The following is a 15,341-nucleotide window of genomic DNA, read 5'->3' on the forward strand; positions in this document are numbered from 1 at the left end:
AAAGACACTGAGCCTTTTTGTTCTTTCATTCAAGGTTGCATCAGCATCTGTTAATTAGGACAACAGGTGGAAGATAATGGTTGTGATTCAGGCCAGATCTCCTTGTTTGAAACCATGTCACAAACTCTTTTTTTAATCAAGTGGGCTCAGTTTCTTCAAGCGCACATGCCTTTTGTTTGTTGGTAGCAGTTTAAGATTTCCCCAAAACACATCACTTTCTTTTTGGCATTTTCAAGATCAGTGAACTGATTTCCTTTAGTTGTGACACTTCTCCAAGATGTGATAAACCATAGGATAAAGCTAATAAAAATCAACATGTTTGCTTTATATAATGTTTAAGTTAAATCTGTATATACCTACTTTGCATCATTACTATTTTTTTTTTATTATGTAGAGGGTGCATGTTCAAAATCACACAACCTTTGAAAAGAAAGAAAACATATTGACTAAGCAGATAAATGCAGTCAGAAGAGTGCATCACATATGTGCCTGACTTGCCCAAATTACAGTACTATTCCGTCACCTAGTGGCTGCAAGAAGCAAATACATCCGAACTACACTGTATTGCACTTCAATGTGTGTGGCAAATATAAAGATGTGAAAGCAATATTCTGGAATAAATTAAATAATTAAACAATTTACCCTACAAAAACATACATCCTTATCATTATTATTATTTTAAACTGAGTACAAGGTCTGTCTCTTTTTTTTTTAAAAGTTGGTTAAATGCCACTAGGTGTCACCATAACCAAATTTTAAACTAAACCTTATGCACATAGTTCAAACAGTATTGTAACTTTGTATTACATTTTTCTTTGTATTTACATTTTTTATCTTCATATTTTTGAAAAAAAGGGGAAAAAAATAGGATTTATGAATAACAAATATAAAACAGACTGCGTGATGATGTTCCAACTACTGTATACTATAAAGCCAATTCTTTTCACGGTTTTATGTACACTTTTATATGTAATTGATTGTGTATTAGAAAAAGAACATGATTTCAGTTGTACTTTTACTGCAGTGGCAATTGACAATGATATGTGTAGGCCATTACCACTAACTGATACTCGTGAGAAGTACAAATTAAAGTGGTCTTTACTGGGAATGACAAAACATATCTACATGATGGACATTCTTGCTTTCCTTATACAAAATATGGAAATAGCAAAGGAGTAAATTAATTTGGAGATTTGGAGAAGAAAATGTGTTTCCTTTGGTGGTGAATCTACTCACCAAACTGAACCATGGCTAATCAAAAACAAGACTCACAAGCTTCATATGATGTTATGAATGACATTGTAAGAGTGTAGGATGATAAATCCATCCATGATCATCCAAATATGCCATAGATGTATTTGCATTTTGCAGCCACATGGAGACAGGATAGCCCCACTTATAATGTTGAGTAAGACAGCTTTTTTCCAGTGATATTGAGGGAGTTGTATCCTTAAAGGCCCTTTGTGCTGGCTCTCTTGTATTTGCCAAAGAAGGATGTGATGATGCTGATAGCTGCAGCTTTGGCAAAGAGAGGTTTGAAATCACAGAGGCATGATGCCAAGCTTAGGGCTAGATACTGTAACAGAGAGATGAAAACACCTCAGAGAGGACAAGAAGTTGTGTTTATGGTTATAGTGCAGGAGCTCAGGATTATATTTTCTATACTGAGAGGTCTTTTTTAAGGTGATAATGACTTCAAGGATCCCAACCTGAAAGCAATCACACAGATGTTTCCAATTAAGTTGAAGACAAAATTACGTCCAATTCATGATCAAAAGGATCCAAAAATCAAAAAGCAAGCTTTCAGAGTGATGCCATGTCTGGTCAAGTGACCCAGATTCTTCCAGAAGCCCCCCAGCAGCAGACCTTATACCTGCTTCCTGGTCTGCAAACTGAGCAGCTTAACACGGGGTCGTGAGATAAGACGGTATGCGAGGGAAATGCTGCACATGTGAAAGTTCTTTCATGCTCTGCTGATCTCTCAGCTGTGACAAATTTGCATCACTGAGGAGAGATTGCGTTTCAACCAAACACTTTGCCATAAACAAACATAAGTATCTGTGAAATGCACTAATCTTGTTCTCAAGATTGAGCTTTTGTTAATTACTGGGGAAAGAGTGACTTTGGTGAAAGAATACGATTATGCATATTAACTTAAATGTTCGTTTTGAAGTACGAGCTCCTGATTGTTCCTGGCACAAATGATTTTGTACAAAGCAATGAACTTTGCCATGATCTACAGGGAATTATACTGTGGAGGCTAAAGAGTGCAGAACAGAACTGTGAAATGTTCAAACAGAACTGTTCACAAAATCTCTTTTCATCGTGGCAGAGATGTAGACTAAAGTCACAGGACTTGGGACTTGAGTCTGACTCAAGTCACAAATAAAAAATACCTGTGACTTGTGAATTTACTTGAACTTAAGCCCTTTTGACTTTAAAATACTTTATACCTTCCTTCAAACACAAATATAAAGAAGTTTGTTATTTAAAGAGTGTGTCGACACAGATTCACTGACTTTGAACTGACAGCATGCAAGTAAGTAGAAGGAGAGGACAATGAAGAAATACACTTATGCTACAGAGTGCCTTTTGAAAAAAACATGATAATTGTGTACAAAAACTATGGTCAACAAAAAACAAATAATGTGTGGGTCGAAAATTCTAGAAAAATGTCATTGGTTGTTGTTCATATTGTATTTAGTTAAGAACGCATTATGTCTTATTTAGGGATTGAAACTCAAGTTTTGCACTTGGGTGCATAGATATTAAACTCATTTTTGACTAGTAGAGCAATGAGCTGGTCCTACATCTTCCTGTGGTCACATGTTGTTACCTGAAGTAATAACTAGTTTTGTAATCTTAAGTAACCATGAAACATCTTTAGTTCAAACTCCAATATTTGCTATTTGCATAAATATGTAACAGCCATTGTTGCATAAGTAGAAATAAATATACATTTTAGAAATCACAATGAGAACAAATGCTGATCAATGAAAGAAACATTTGCAGTGGTATCATACAGAAATATTTGCATGAGAATTTAATTACATTTATTTATTTTCTTCACCTTTTTCTACCCCCTTATCCCTGTCCCTGTATCTGCCTGGATCCATCCATCTGGAAATGGCAGTACATCGCCTCCCAGGAAATATCTCTCTGGTTTTGCAACTTTCTTCAAAAACAAACCTGCATAAGCTGACTGATTTATCTTTTGGATGCTGTTGTCATCTGGAAGTGATTGAATCATCACTGGGAAGGAGGTGGGAGTTAGAAAAAAGAGAAGACAACTGAGGAAACAAAGAAGACAGTTCAGAAAAGGAGTAGAAACAATATGTCAGTACATAGCTCTGCTCTTGTGGCAGAGAGATAACAGGTAAAACTTTGGTTTTAAGAACCATGCCAGTGGCTTTGTGTGTTTTTATTTTACATTTCAAAACAGTCTGAAGTCCATATTCACAAGGTGAGGCTATTCTTACCAGATGTCTTGGTAAGGAATCAAATGACATCAAAAAACTGCATGGGACGAACATAATGTGGGCATGTTTTTAGAGGGGAGACTCATGGGGACCCACAGAGCCCAATTTCATTCAGATATCTTGAAGTGAGGGTTCAAGAGACCCCTGTGAAATGGCCATACCATTTTTTCATTGTCAGAATTTAGCTTTGGAGCGCTGTTTAGCGCCTCTCCTGAGGTCTTTCAGTTTCATATGACACCAATATAATTACTCTAGCTTTAAAACTCAGCCCGGTACAGTCTCTTGGATGGAAATTATGGCAGGCAATTAAAAGGAAAAAAAGTGTTTTGTATGGACCTTATTCGCATTGCGATTAACACAGAAAGATATATATATATTAGTGCCGCTTCAAGAGCAATATCTCTCAGGAACACACGGTCCTTTAAGAAAGATCAAGATGACATCAGCAACCTGGGAGGGGTTGTCACTGGTTAGCTGTGGTTATCCACCAGAGTAACATTCATCACCACTGGTACATGTATCATTTATCTCAATCCTCTCCACTCTCCAAAACATAATGGTTAGAACTGGTGCATTTGTGCAAACCAAACCTGATGTGCTGAAAACAGTGTGGCCGAGAAACACCATGTTTCCACTCCACTGGAGCTCCATAAAAAGTTTAGCCTGTTTCTAACAAACCACTGTTACTATGGTACTCGGGTTATAGCGATTGTGGTGAATTTTGTAATACAGCCAAGTCATCAGCCAGCTGACAACTTGACCTAAATGATGAGTGCGTGTGTACAGCAGTGTTCATGCTCCAACTCTTGCCATCAACCCTGTTAATGTGAATCAGGAGAAAGATTTAGCAGCTTGACATTGTAAATCCTTCATTGATCGCCTGGCATTAATTCGTGAAGCAATCGTGAGGGGCTTTAGCTACTGATGTTTATCCACGTCAGGCTTTGAAGGCCTTAACATCTGGGGTAAAGGTCAGATTGTGGCAAGTTCACTGCAAAACTCCATGGCCGCAAAGGAAATGAAGAAAATCTGCCTTAGCTGGTTTGGAGCTGCATGAGCATGCTGCATTTGGCTGTGCTCCCTGTTTCAGTAAACAGAGGGCAAGAGAAGAGAAACTTGGTTTGGTTGCCAGGCATCACAGCACGCTGCAACTTTGATGGATTTGGTTCTCTGGAAATGTAAACCCTCTCTCTCTCTGTAATCTTAGTTTAACTGCAGCTTAGCTGTAGGGAAATTGATGTCATTAGGATTCATGAGGAGAAGGAGAGACAAAGAGAGAGGAAACTTATGAGAGAAAAATATGAGAGAAACCAGTGGAAAGGCAATGGAAAAAATGTGGGAGGTAAACGTAACAGCAGGTGGAAGAGAGCAGAGCAAACAGAGGAAAAAAAGCATGTAGACAGAAGCTGTGCTGACCTCTCTTGGGGCCCTTTCTTTGCTGGAGGCCTCTGAAGGATTTGGGAAGACATATAGTATTGCTCTCACCCCACTTTTGTCAGACAGGGTTGTAAATACATGAGCCACTTGAAGCCTGTTGAATGATTTGTATCATCAGACACATGGCAATGATTCATCTCAGACCAAGACTTAAGTGATGTGACTCCAAAAATTGTTGGGAGGATTTTTTATTTTAAAAATCAGGTGATGAGACGAAGGAAAGATGAGTGAGAAAGCAAGGTTTAAGATTTGGTCCAAATTGCTGTTTGTTTGGTTTTTTTTAAACAAATAAAGATCTAGGCCACAAGGCCTGTTGTAAGTATTCTGCGCAAGCAGTTTATCATAATCAGTGACCTCTGCAAAGGCATAGGAAGACTCTATAGCTAAAATAAAGAGTGACAAAGTCCACTAACAGGACTCTCACACACAACACCAGTGTTTGTGTCCCACGTGAAGCCAAAAGGTCAATGTGACAATATTTTAATCCAAACAATTATCTTTTTTCTAAACCTAACCATGTGGTTTTGGTGGGTAACTGCAACCATTTTACAATGTTAAGCATGTGTTTGAAAATAGAGACCATTAGCCGATATTAGTAGCCTACAAGTACATACACCTGTCACTGGTACTTTCCAACAGTCATGTCATTTTGGGACAGTCATAGGCCATTGTGTCATTTTGGGAGTCACTGGCAAACGGCCGTCTGTTTAGGTATAAGGCTGTGTTACCTATACTGCCTTACAAAGGCAGACAGCAAAGCAGTAACAATACTAACAGTTTATTTGAGAATAAAGGGTTTGTACTCAAAGCAACTTACCAAATTATGTAATAGTTATATAAGCTGTAAAACATTTCTGCCTTTACAGGCAATACAATAGTTATTAGGTGAAACCAGACATGTCCTTTGGACAATCTAAGGGACATGTTTGCTAGGCCAGTTAAATTTTAGCATGACTATTTTGCTTCCAGGTCTTTGCTATGGATTCTGGGTTCAACTTAATTTTTGCCAAATAATTTTTGCTTTGGCTTTCAGTGATTTCCATCTTGCTACTGTATGCAGATCTTGCACTTTTGCGAGTGGTCACTGGAGCACTTGCCTATCATCGCAGCTGTGAACCATAGTAGCAGCAAGGGCTTTTAAAAATGCTTTGCTTTTTGGGGAAGCGCGTTGCTAAACATTTGCCAACCTGGATTAGATTATACTGCCCATTCACAAAAGTAGAAAAGTATTCTGTGGTTATGTTCAACCCACTGATTAAAAACCATGATAATACCTCACAGAACATTTTTAGATTGTTGTTTCCTGTTGATTGAAGACAGAACTGGGTTGCCCGAGTTTGATGGTGACAAACATTCATGCTGCTGTTTGTATTATGCCATCAAAGAACTCGTCCCTGTCAGTTGTGACCCATTGTTCTGCTTGTTTACGGGAGGGAAAGAGAGCCATTACCCCACATATTTATAGGACACAAACTGACATTCAACCAAAACCATTAACCCAATTCATTTGCATGGCAAAACCCATTTGTCCACTTGTTTGTGGGAGAAAACGTGAGATGCACATGAGTCTTTGAAAAGGACCTGCGGCGGCTTTTTTCCTCTAAGTGGGTCGGATGAACGAAATGCCTCTACATCAGTCAGTACGTGTGTCACAAAGCATGCTTGTCTCTGGCTAACAGGGTGAAAGGGGCTCAGCTCAATGGCCCCCTTTTACTCTGACACTCAATTAAGGCCTAATTGGTTTGAGGTCCACAACAGGCATGTGGCAGGGCGACACCCCAGGCTTCTGTGCACTTGTTCACTATTTTCTGACTGGAAATATTCCTTTGATCTGTGAACAACCAAAGTAGTTTTTAAGCCAAGGGGCTGATAGCCTCTTTGAACATGTGCAACAGTTTTAGACAATTACTTGGATACGTTTACAGTTCATTTGACCCACAGATGAAGTAGCTGCTGAGGGTGGGACACATGACAGCATGGCATACAGTTGAGTGCAGATATGGATCCATTTGAGTATGGATCCATTCATCTTTGCAATGAGTTTTTGTGTGTATGTGTGTGTTAAAGAGAATATATGTATGATGGTATGAATGTGTAATCGTGCACGTGGATGTGCAAGACATTTCCACGAGCTGTGTCAGCAGTACAGAAGAGCATCTCTGTATGGTGTGTTGCACTCCTTAATGCATTACTGGAAAGCTTCAATCACTGCTCTCCAGAGAGCCCATACAGCCATGTATTTCTTCCCCTTATATGCACTATAGGTGTAGTCAGGTACATTTCTAAATTCTAAGGCTAAAATAGGGATAAAGTGATTAATTTTTCAAAAAATCACTGCCCTGGCTCGAAGAAAATCTAGCATTTAAGACATTTAGTGATTCAGCACATTAAACTTTCTGGTCACTGTAAACCTTCAGAGGTTTTAGGATCTCACCGTCACTATCTCCAGAATAACTTCCTATATAGTGCTTTATTCACTGTCTGCCATTTTCTGCCTTTACACCACTTTCTGCTAACAAAATACAGATGAGACACTTTACGCTGTGAGAGAATGATTCACAAGTGTCAAAATCTCAATTTATTGCTCACTACAAAGTAAACTACTGAGTGCCTTATGAATGAAAACACAAACATAAATATATTAAAAGAAACTGCATGTGTTCATAACATTCGTAGAAAGGGAGGTTTTTGGGGGCATTCTGGTGGTTAAAATGGAAACTGTTGCACCTTATTTTCCTTTTAAATAAAGAAATACATTTTCTCAAAAAATATACCTTAAGTTCTGCTCAAAATATGCATAATTGATGTGTTTTAGATGGAAGTCACCAATATATTTAATTACAAGAAAACTAAAAACATGCATTCCATTTAAATTGTTGTGAAGACACTCAAGTCCAACAACATGAAATATAAAGTGATCTTTTCATGCAAATAGTTCATTCTGGAGGTCTCATTTTTCCAATCCATCGCAATGTATGTGCTTCAATAAAGTCCCATTCTGTGTGCTTATGTTCATACTTGAATTCATTGCAATCTTGCTGCTGATTCTGTTTGCTGTCTCTCTTCCTTATACAAACAATACCATACAAAACTTAAAAGTCATCACCTGCAGTCTGGAATTTTTTATTAAATATATTTTAGGTCATTTTTGCCTTTATTTTGAAAGCAGATAGTTTAGAGATGACAGGAAATGAGAGAAGATGAGAGAAGAGACCACCAGGATAACCCATCACTTATGAATTTAAGTTAAAATAAAACAATCATCGTCTTTGATGAGAGACAGTGAAAATGTACATGTTAAATCCGTTATTAAGTTTGATAGAATTTGGTAAATTACCTAAGTGTGTCTCACACTGAAGATTGACAAATGTACATTTTTAATCACAAATACTGAATAAATATAAGTAAGCTTAGAAAAATTGAATTATACATTTTTGTCAATGCTGATCTGTTCTCTACACCTCCTCTTTACTGTATTCTTGAACAGGTGTGTTTGATTTGACAATACAAGGACCTCAAAGTAATATTGACCGCTTGAGTGAAATAAGAATCAATCTCCAAGCCTTGGCTCTTTTGCCAAGGATTACATGGTCAATACTCCATTCTGTCTTCAAACAGACTGGAAGTGATATGACCTTGGGTTGAATTGCAAGCAACATATTTTTTTTCCCCTCTTTGTTGTTGTAATGTATGTTGACTGTATCTTGTCTGACAGTTTGCTGCAACATCTGAAACTAGTGACATCTGTCTAAACAAATGTTTAAATCTTGTAGTAGTGAACACAAAATGGTCTCAATGACAACAACTTGCATGCCAAGTATGCTGCAACTAGGGAATCCTGTTGAGAAACTAACACAAACACTCATGCACCCACATGCACATGCAGCCAGACTAACACAAAACAGATGGCTTCGTCCACAACCATGTTATGAGTTGCTTCACCGCATAATCTTTGGGTAGCCATTGGAAACTCCCATCAACAATTCCCAAAAACCCTGGCTCTGCTGACCTTGACCCACGTTAGATCACGTCACTCGGTGGGAACACCACGGCCTAGTTCTGCCCGTTTGTTTATTTGCCTTAACGTCCCATAGAGCCTGGGGACCTCTGGAGTAAAAACACAAGACAGTAGCAACATGCTCGTGGCACATTCCTCTGTCTGGGAACGTCCGAACAAACTGTCACAGGATCCAAGTAGTTAATGTGAGGGGGAGGAATGGATGATGGGAATAAAAACATTAAGCTAAGAGTGTAGCAAAGAGAAAGGCGTGTGCACTTTAATTTTCACTCACTTAAAAAAAAGGCCAACTTTGACCAGAAATATCTTTGTTGTTGTCAGCATATATTTTTGCATTAAATGATTACGTGAGTTCAGTAATGAGGGGATTTTACATTATACAACAAAGTAAAAGGGTATGATCCAGTGGTCACAAAGGTGGTCAGCTAACATGTGAAATGAAAATTTGATAACAAGAAAGGGGTCACATAGTGATGAGAGTTATTACCTGCATCTCCAGCTCCCCTCAGCTTTACAATTTGCAAGTTTCAACTCATTGTGTAGTTGTTGACTGCAACTTCACTGTTTTGGTTTGCTTTCATTGCTATCATAGTGCCATTTTCAGCAAGAAAATAGAGCTCTAAAACTATTTACCTTCCGCTCAGCACCAAGCAGCAGGCAGATATAGTCAGTGACGAACAGTTGGTAGAGACCAAAGACAGATCCAAAAAAGAGGAAGTATTTGACTTACATCTGTAAAATGGCCTGAAACATAACTTCAAATAAATAATAATGTGTCTAACACATTGACTATAACATCAGAGAAGGTGACGATATGTCAGTGTTGCATTTTATTTATCGCTGCCCCCAAATGGCACAAAAATCTGTGATTGCAGGTTATTCAAGAGTATTTATGACTGCTCTCTGCACTGTTCGTACATTTTCCTACAAAAAAGATGCGCTAATATTCTTGCATTTCTTATGTAATCATGAGGCAGTAACTTGTATAAACCAGGTGTTTGGGAAGGCTGCAATCACATGACCAATGTGCTGATGGTAGTAAAGGCAGAAGCAGTCCTGTAAAAAGGCAAGTTGGGGTGGTGGATATGTCACAAAAAAAAAAAAAAAAAAATCCCCCAGGACACTGTTGTTCGCAACCATTTTAAGGTACATCGTCAACATGTGTTTTTTCCTGAACTTTGCCACAGCAACTTCACCTTGTCTAAACCTAACGTTCGTACATGATGTCAATCGTGGGGCTCTTCGTAGGATATCATACAAATGGCTGAGTGTGTGTATTTTTGTAGGATACCAAACCTATCATTGTATAACATGTTTAAAATTGACACTGGGTGGGTTTAGACCTATCTAGAGAAAGACAGGTTTGATTGTTCTGAAGTGTCTTTGCAGAAGAGGAATTTAATTTTTAGATGAAATTTGAACAGATAAACAAATGATCTGATCCCTTCCTTGGAGTCATGAGTTCTTGAGAACAGAAACAAAAGACTTACTGAGTGTTAAATGTAAGTTCCCCCCTATATTTAGTTTGGCTTTCACTAATTAGGGCTAAACTGGTGAACCTCAAGCACTGAGAGGGCCTGCAGTATTGTGTAGCACTTTGTCTTTTACCCCCCTTACACTATTGCATTCTTCATACCATAGCTGTAGTCATGTGAGATAATTTTCCTCAAGTTTGCTGAAGCCACAGACCATGAAGAAGCTGAAATCAGGGATCCCTGGATTGATGTTCACTAAATCCACATCAAACTTTATTTCGTCTGCTTCAATAAAGTTCAACTCAGTGAGTTCATACACTCTCCTTTTTGGCCAGGCTTTTTTTATCTGCTCAGTACTGAACCATGAAATGAAAACTAGAATGTGACTCACTGTATAACATAAGACTTTATCCCAATAATTCACGATGTTGTGCTTCTCTGCTCTGTGTGTTTTTTCTATTTTAAACTCCAGTCTTTTGTTGCAATTTCAAGATAAATCTTTTTATTTTTCAATTATTTTTAAATGTTCTTTTATGGATTCATCCCTGAAAATCTGCATTTGTCCCTACTGTGGTGACGTAACACTTGATCTGTGGTTTCCTCTCACACCACATTGAGGCTGAGGGGAGGAAGGCCTGTGGTGTTTTCCCTCCAGTTTTGGAAGACTCAAACTATTTTGAATGGTTGCTGTCAGGACACTGAGGGGTAGTTGAGGAGATTAGTGGTACTGTGTGGCTGCAGTCTGTGGCCCATTATAACCATTATCCATAACCTGTTTGGATGGCTGACATAGTTAAGAGAGAGTTTAAGAAGCAGATATGTATTCATTGGATCCGCACTGAATTTCATAGTGTGTTCATGGTCTGAGTGCATTGAGAGTTGGCGGTGTGAATCTTTTAGAATCTCGATTAGATTAGATTCAAATTCGATTCTTGATTGAAAATATAGGAGGTGTAATTTCAGGATCTACTCTTGTCTTTTTTGCCAGTGGCATATTATGTTATGAAAGTAAAGTGTGTATTAAATTACTTAGGTTTTATTATGTACAAGCTTTTTTTTGTAGAAAACCTCCAAGTGTTGGGAATCAGAAAGAGAAAGAGAAAAAAAAGCTCAAAAAGTGGACACACTTTTCTAAAAAGAGTCCCATTGGGTTTTTTTGCAGTTGTGTTTGTATCATATATCTGTGTCATTCTGCAAATCTGTGAAGATGCAGAGGGCCACATCACACTCCTGACACTTCAGAGAGGGGCCTGATTCTCCTGCCTGCTCTGCCTGCAGTCAACACAGAGTTTATATCCATATGAGGCCCTGCTGCTTGTTAGACTGTCTCCTGATCTACCCATGTCTCATTATTATTATAGGGACTACCAGAGTTTATTCTAATGCATGAGGCGCTACCAGGATTAGGCCAATCACAGTGCAGTTTGCTCCAGATGACATATGGCATACGTAGGCGGATACAAGGCGTCGTACCGTCTTCCGATTGGTGGACAAGACCAAACAAACCTCTGACCTTTTTCCAAAGGAACCATGGGAAGCCAATATGGCGTTTAGCATTGATGCTAATGCACTTTTATAATCGAAATATAGATAAAATATAGACTGAAGATAGCCAATATCGGATCTATCATCATATATTTATTGATCAAGGTCCCGTAAAAACATCCGGATTCCCAGGCTGGATACTGAGGCTTCTGAAAGAGCTACGATGCATCAGAGACATCCCTCTGAACGGCACAGCCGCCAGCTTTCACTGGCGAGGACAGTAAGGCGATTTCTTTTCTAAATGATAAAAAAAAATAGAAGTTTAAGAACAGACTATATTAGTAAATATAAACTGTAATCAGTGTTTAGGGTTTTTGAATCAATCCTAAATCGTTAAAAACGAGAATCGATATTCTTATGTAAATCGATTTTTTCCTCCACCCTTAATTGGGAGTGTGGCAGCACTTATTCCCCAGATTTCAGCTGGTCAGAAAGATCTAGAACTATCTCCCAACCTCATAACATGAAATATGCACTCAACAAATCTTGAGGCATCACAATAAAAGATGCCTCCTTAATTACAGCTGTCTCTTCAATAATTCATGTGTATATTGGGTTTTCATAAAATAAGGTTAGGTTTCAGAGTGCACAGAGTCACCCTCAAAACGAGCAGCGAAGAGGTCTTAAACAGCCTAGAGATCACAGTTTGTGGTTGTCTGTGGATGTGAGGTTTGCACTCTGAGGAAGGATCAGAGTGCCCTGAGTGAGCAGCTCCTCACCTCTCTTAAGTCCTCAGAAAGCGTGTTGTCACACTCTGACTGGCCCAGAGGCTACATGCACCAAGCTGCTCCCAATTCTTAATCAGGAGTCAGTCCTCACACCCTGTGCAACAGGTGATCTGAATGACCCTCCAATCAGCTCCATGTTACATTCAGCTAAAAAAAACTGGGAAAAAATGTGTCAAAAGTTCAAAAATAAAACAAAATAAACAAGAAGTAAAACAAAAAATACAGAATAGAAAAGTTAAGGAAAAAATACATTGGGAGGGGAACTGACATTTAAAAAATGAGTGACTGCTATAAAAGTTCACATCCATCTTTGTTGTGTTTTAATGAAATGACTGAATACTCACTGAATATTATTACTGGGCAGCAAAAAGAAAACTCTTTCACATCCGTTTACCTTTTTAAAAAGCAAATAAGCATATTTCCCTATACATGTAAAATGACTCTTTTTGTCCATGTTTTCTACATTAGTCCTCCAGTGTCTCTCCTGGTTCCTCCACCCTGTCTTACAAGCAGGAAACCTTCCTCATTCCCACTGTTTCACTGTGCTTTTACAGCCTGCCCACATTGTTTACATGCACTCCATACACTCACCACCCACTGCGGAAAAAAACACGCTCAAGTGGAAATAAAAATACCCTGTCAGGGTTTTGAATAGAGCTCAGGTTGAAGCCTTGGCATCTACGCAATTAGTTGATTACCTGCCACTTAAAATGCTGCTTCTTTACAGTCTTGCTTAGCATCTGTGGGTCTCATGACTTCTTGTGGTGGTTGGTTGTAAAATGAAAGTCTTTGCTGACACAGGCGTCGACAGCAGCCGCAAACACTTAGCCTGCGTCAATTAGCAAAGCTGTGCATTACCAGACTAAACCGCTGTCTCCTTGACCGTGAAAATCAATGGCTGACACTGACACCAGCATTAAAACACGACAGTCCATCATGTCAACAGAGCTGCACATTGTCAGCGTGGATGGATGTTTCACATATAAATGTTTGGAGCAGCAAATGTAAAAGGTTTCTCCATAAAAATTCTAAGTGCCTGTTTGCATTCACCATTTACCATATTGTTTTCATGTGAATAATCCCAACTAACTATGACGCTTTTAGCTATTGTGTTTTCATCAGTTGTCTCCTGAAATGTAAATGAAGTTTTATGTTTACCCCTGTATAATCTCATTATTTTCAGAAATATTCAGAAAAAACATAGATGTTTGTGTCTTTTTGTAAGCATATGGCTCTCTTTGGTGTTCTTTTTTTTTTGTTATTGGGGTAATTTAGTGTCTGTTTTGGTCAATTTGTGTTGCTTTGTGGTTGCTTTGAAATTGCTTTGTAGTCACTTTTTTCCCACATTTTTTTCTGTCTTTTACTTATTTTGTTATCTTTTTGTGAGCTTTTAATGTCTCCTTGTGGTTGTTTTGTGTCTTTTTGTAGTCATATGGGGTTCCTTTGAGGAACATTTTTGGTAATTTGTCTTTTCAGAACCTTTTGTGTTGCTTCACCATTGAAAAAAGTATTTGTTTCAACTTAAAAAAGTTTCAGGCTCCCATAAAATTTTAAATTAACTGAATCTGAAAAGACAAGTGAAGCTAATTGTGTAATAAATCAATGCATCCTCTCACATTCACTTAACTTAAAAACGTAAAACCTAAGGCAGCCTATATACTGGCTTTTTTTAAGTTAAAACAAATAGTTTATTTTTACAGTAATTGTAGTTATATTGTGTCTCCTTGTTGTTATTTGTAGTCTTTTTGGCTGTTCTGCCAATTTTTGCAGTTATTTTTCATCTCTTTGTGGGTTTTTGTGTCTCTTTGTGGTTGTTTTGTGTCTTTTTGTAGTTCTTTGGATCTCTGTGCTGAAATTTTGTGTCTAGTAAGGTTATTTTGGTGGTTTTATTTCATTTTGTATTCACTTTGTGTCTCCTTGTTGTTTTTTGTAGTCATTTTTTGTGACTTTTTGGTTGTTTTGCCAGTTTTTGCATTTAATTTTGTGTCTCTTTGCTGTTCCTTTTCATCTCTTTATGGGTTTTTGTGTCTCTTTGTGGTTGATTTGTGTCTTTTTGTAGTTCTTAGGATCTCTGTGATGTAATTTTGTGGTTAGTAAGGTTATTTTGGTTGTTTTATTTCATTTTTTTGTCATTTTGTGTTGCCTTGTGGTGGTTTGTAACCAATTTTTGTATATATTTTGTGTGTCTTTGCAGTTTCTTTGCATCTCTTTGTGAGTATTGTTGTGTCTTAGTGCTTGTTTTGTGTCGCCTTGTGGTTGTTTGGGTCTCTGAGGTAATTTACGCTCTGCAGTTTTTTTCCTTGTCTCCTTGTGGTTGTTTGTATCTCTTTTCCCTGTTCAGTAATCCGTCCATGGACAGAGGTCCTAGTCAAATCAGATTGGTGAAAGGGGACAGGGGAAACAGTCACATACAGTTTAAAGCGGACAACCACAAAGAGCACTTCTCACTAATCCGAATTTTAACCTTGACAGCTGTGTGTTCTGGCTTTCACCCACCCATCCAGAGGGCATCAAAACACACGTCCCCCTAACACCAGCACCACCTTCTCACCCATACACCCCCACCATCATCATCACATCAGTCTGTTAACTCGACCGGCTTATGTTCAGATCTGTCAAAACACACGACTGCATCACATCACATCCCCTCCATCCTCTC

Source organism: Plectropomus leopardus, chromosome 5 (assembly GCF_026936395.1).
Source record: "Plectropomus leopardus strain MGB_pleo_1.0 chromosome 5, ASM2693639v1, whole genome shotgun sequence".
Taxonomy (NCBI): domain Eukaryota; kingdom Metazoa; phylum Chordata; class Actinopteri; order Perciformes; family Serranidae; genus Plectropomus; species Plectropomus leopardus.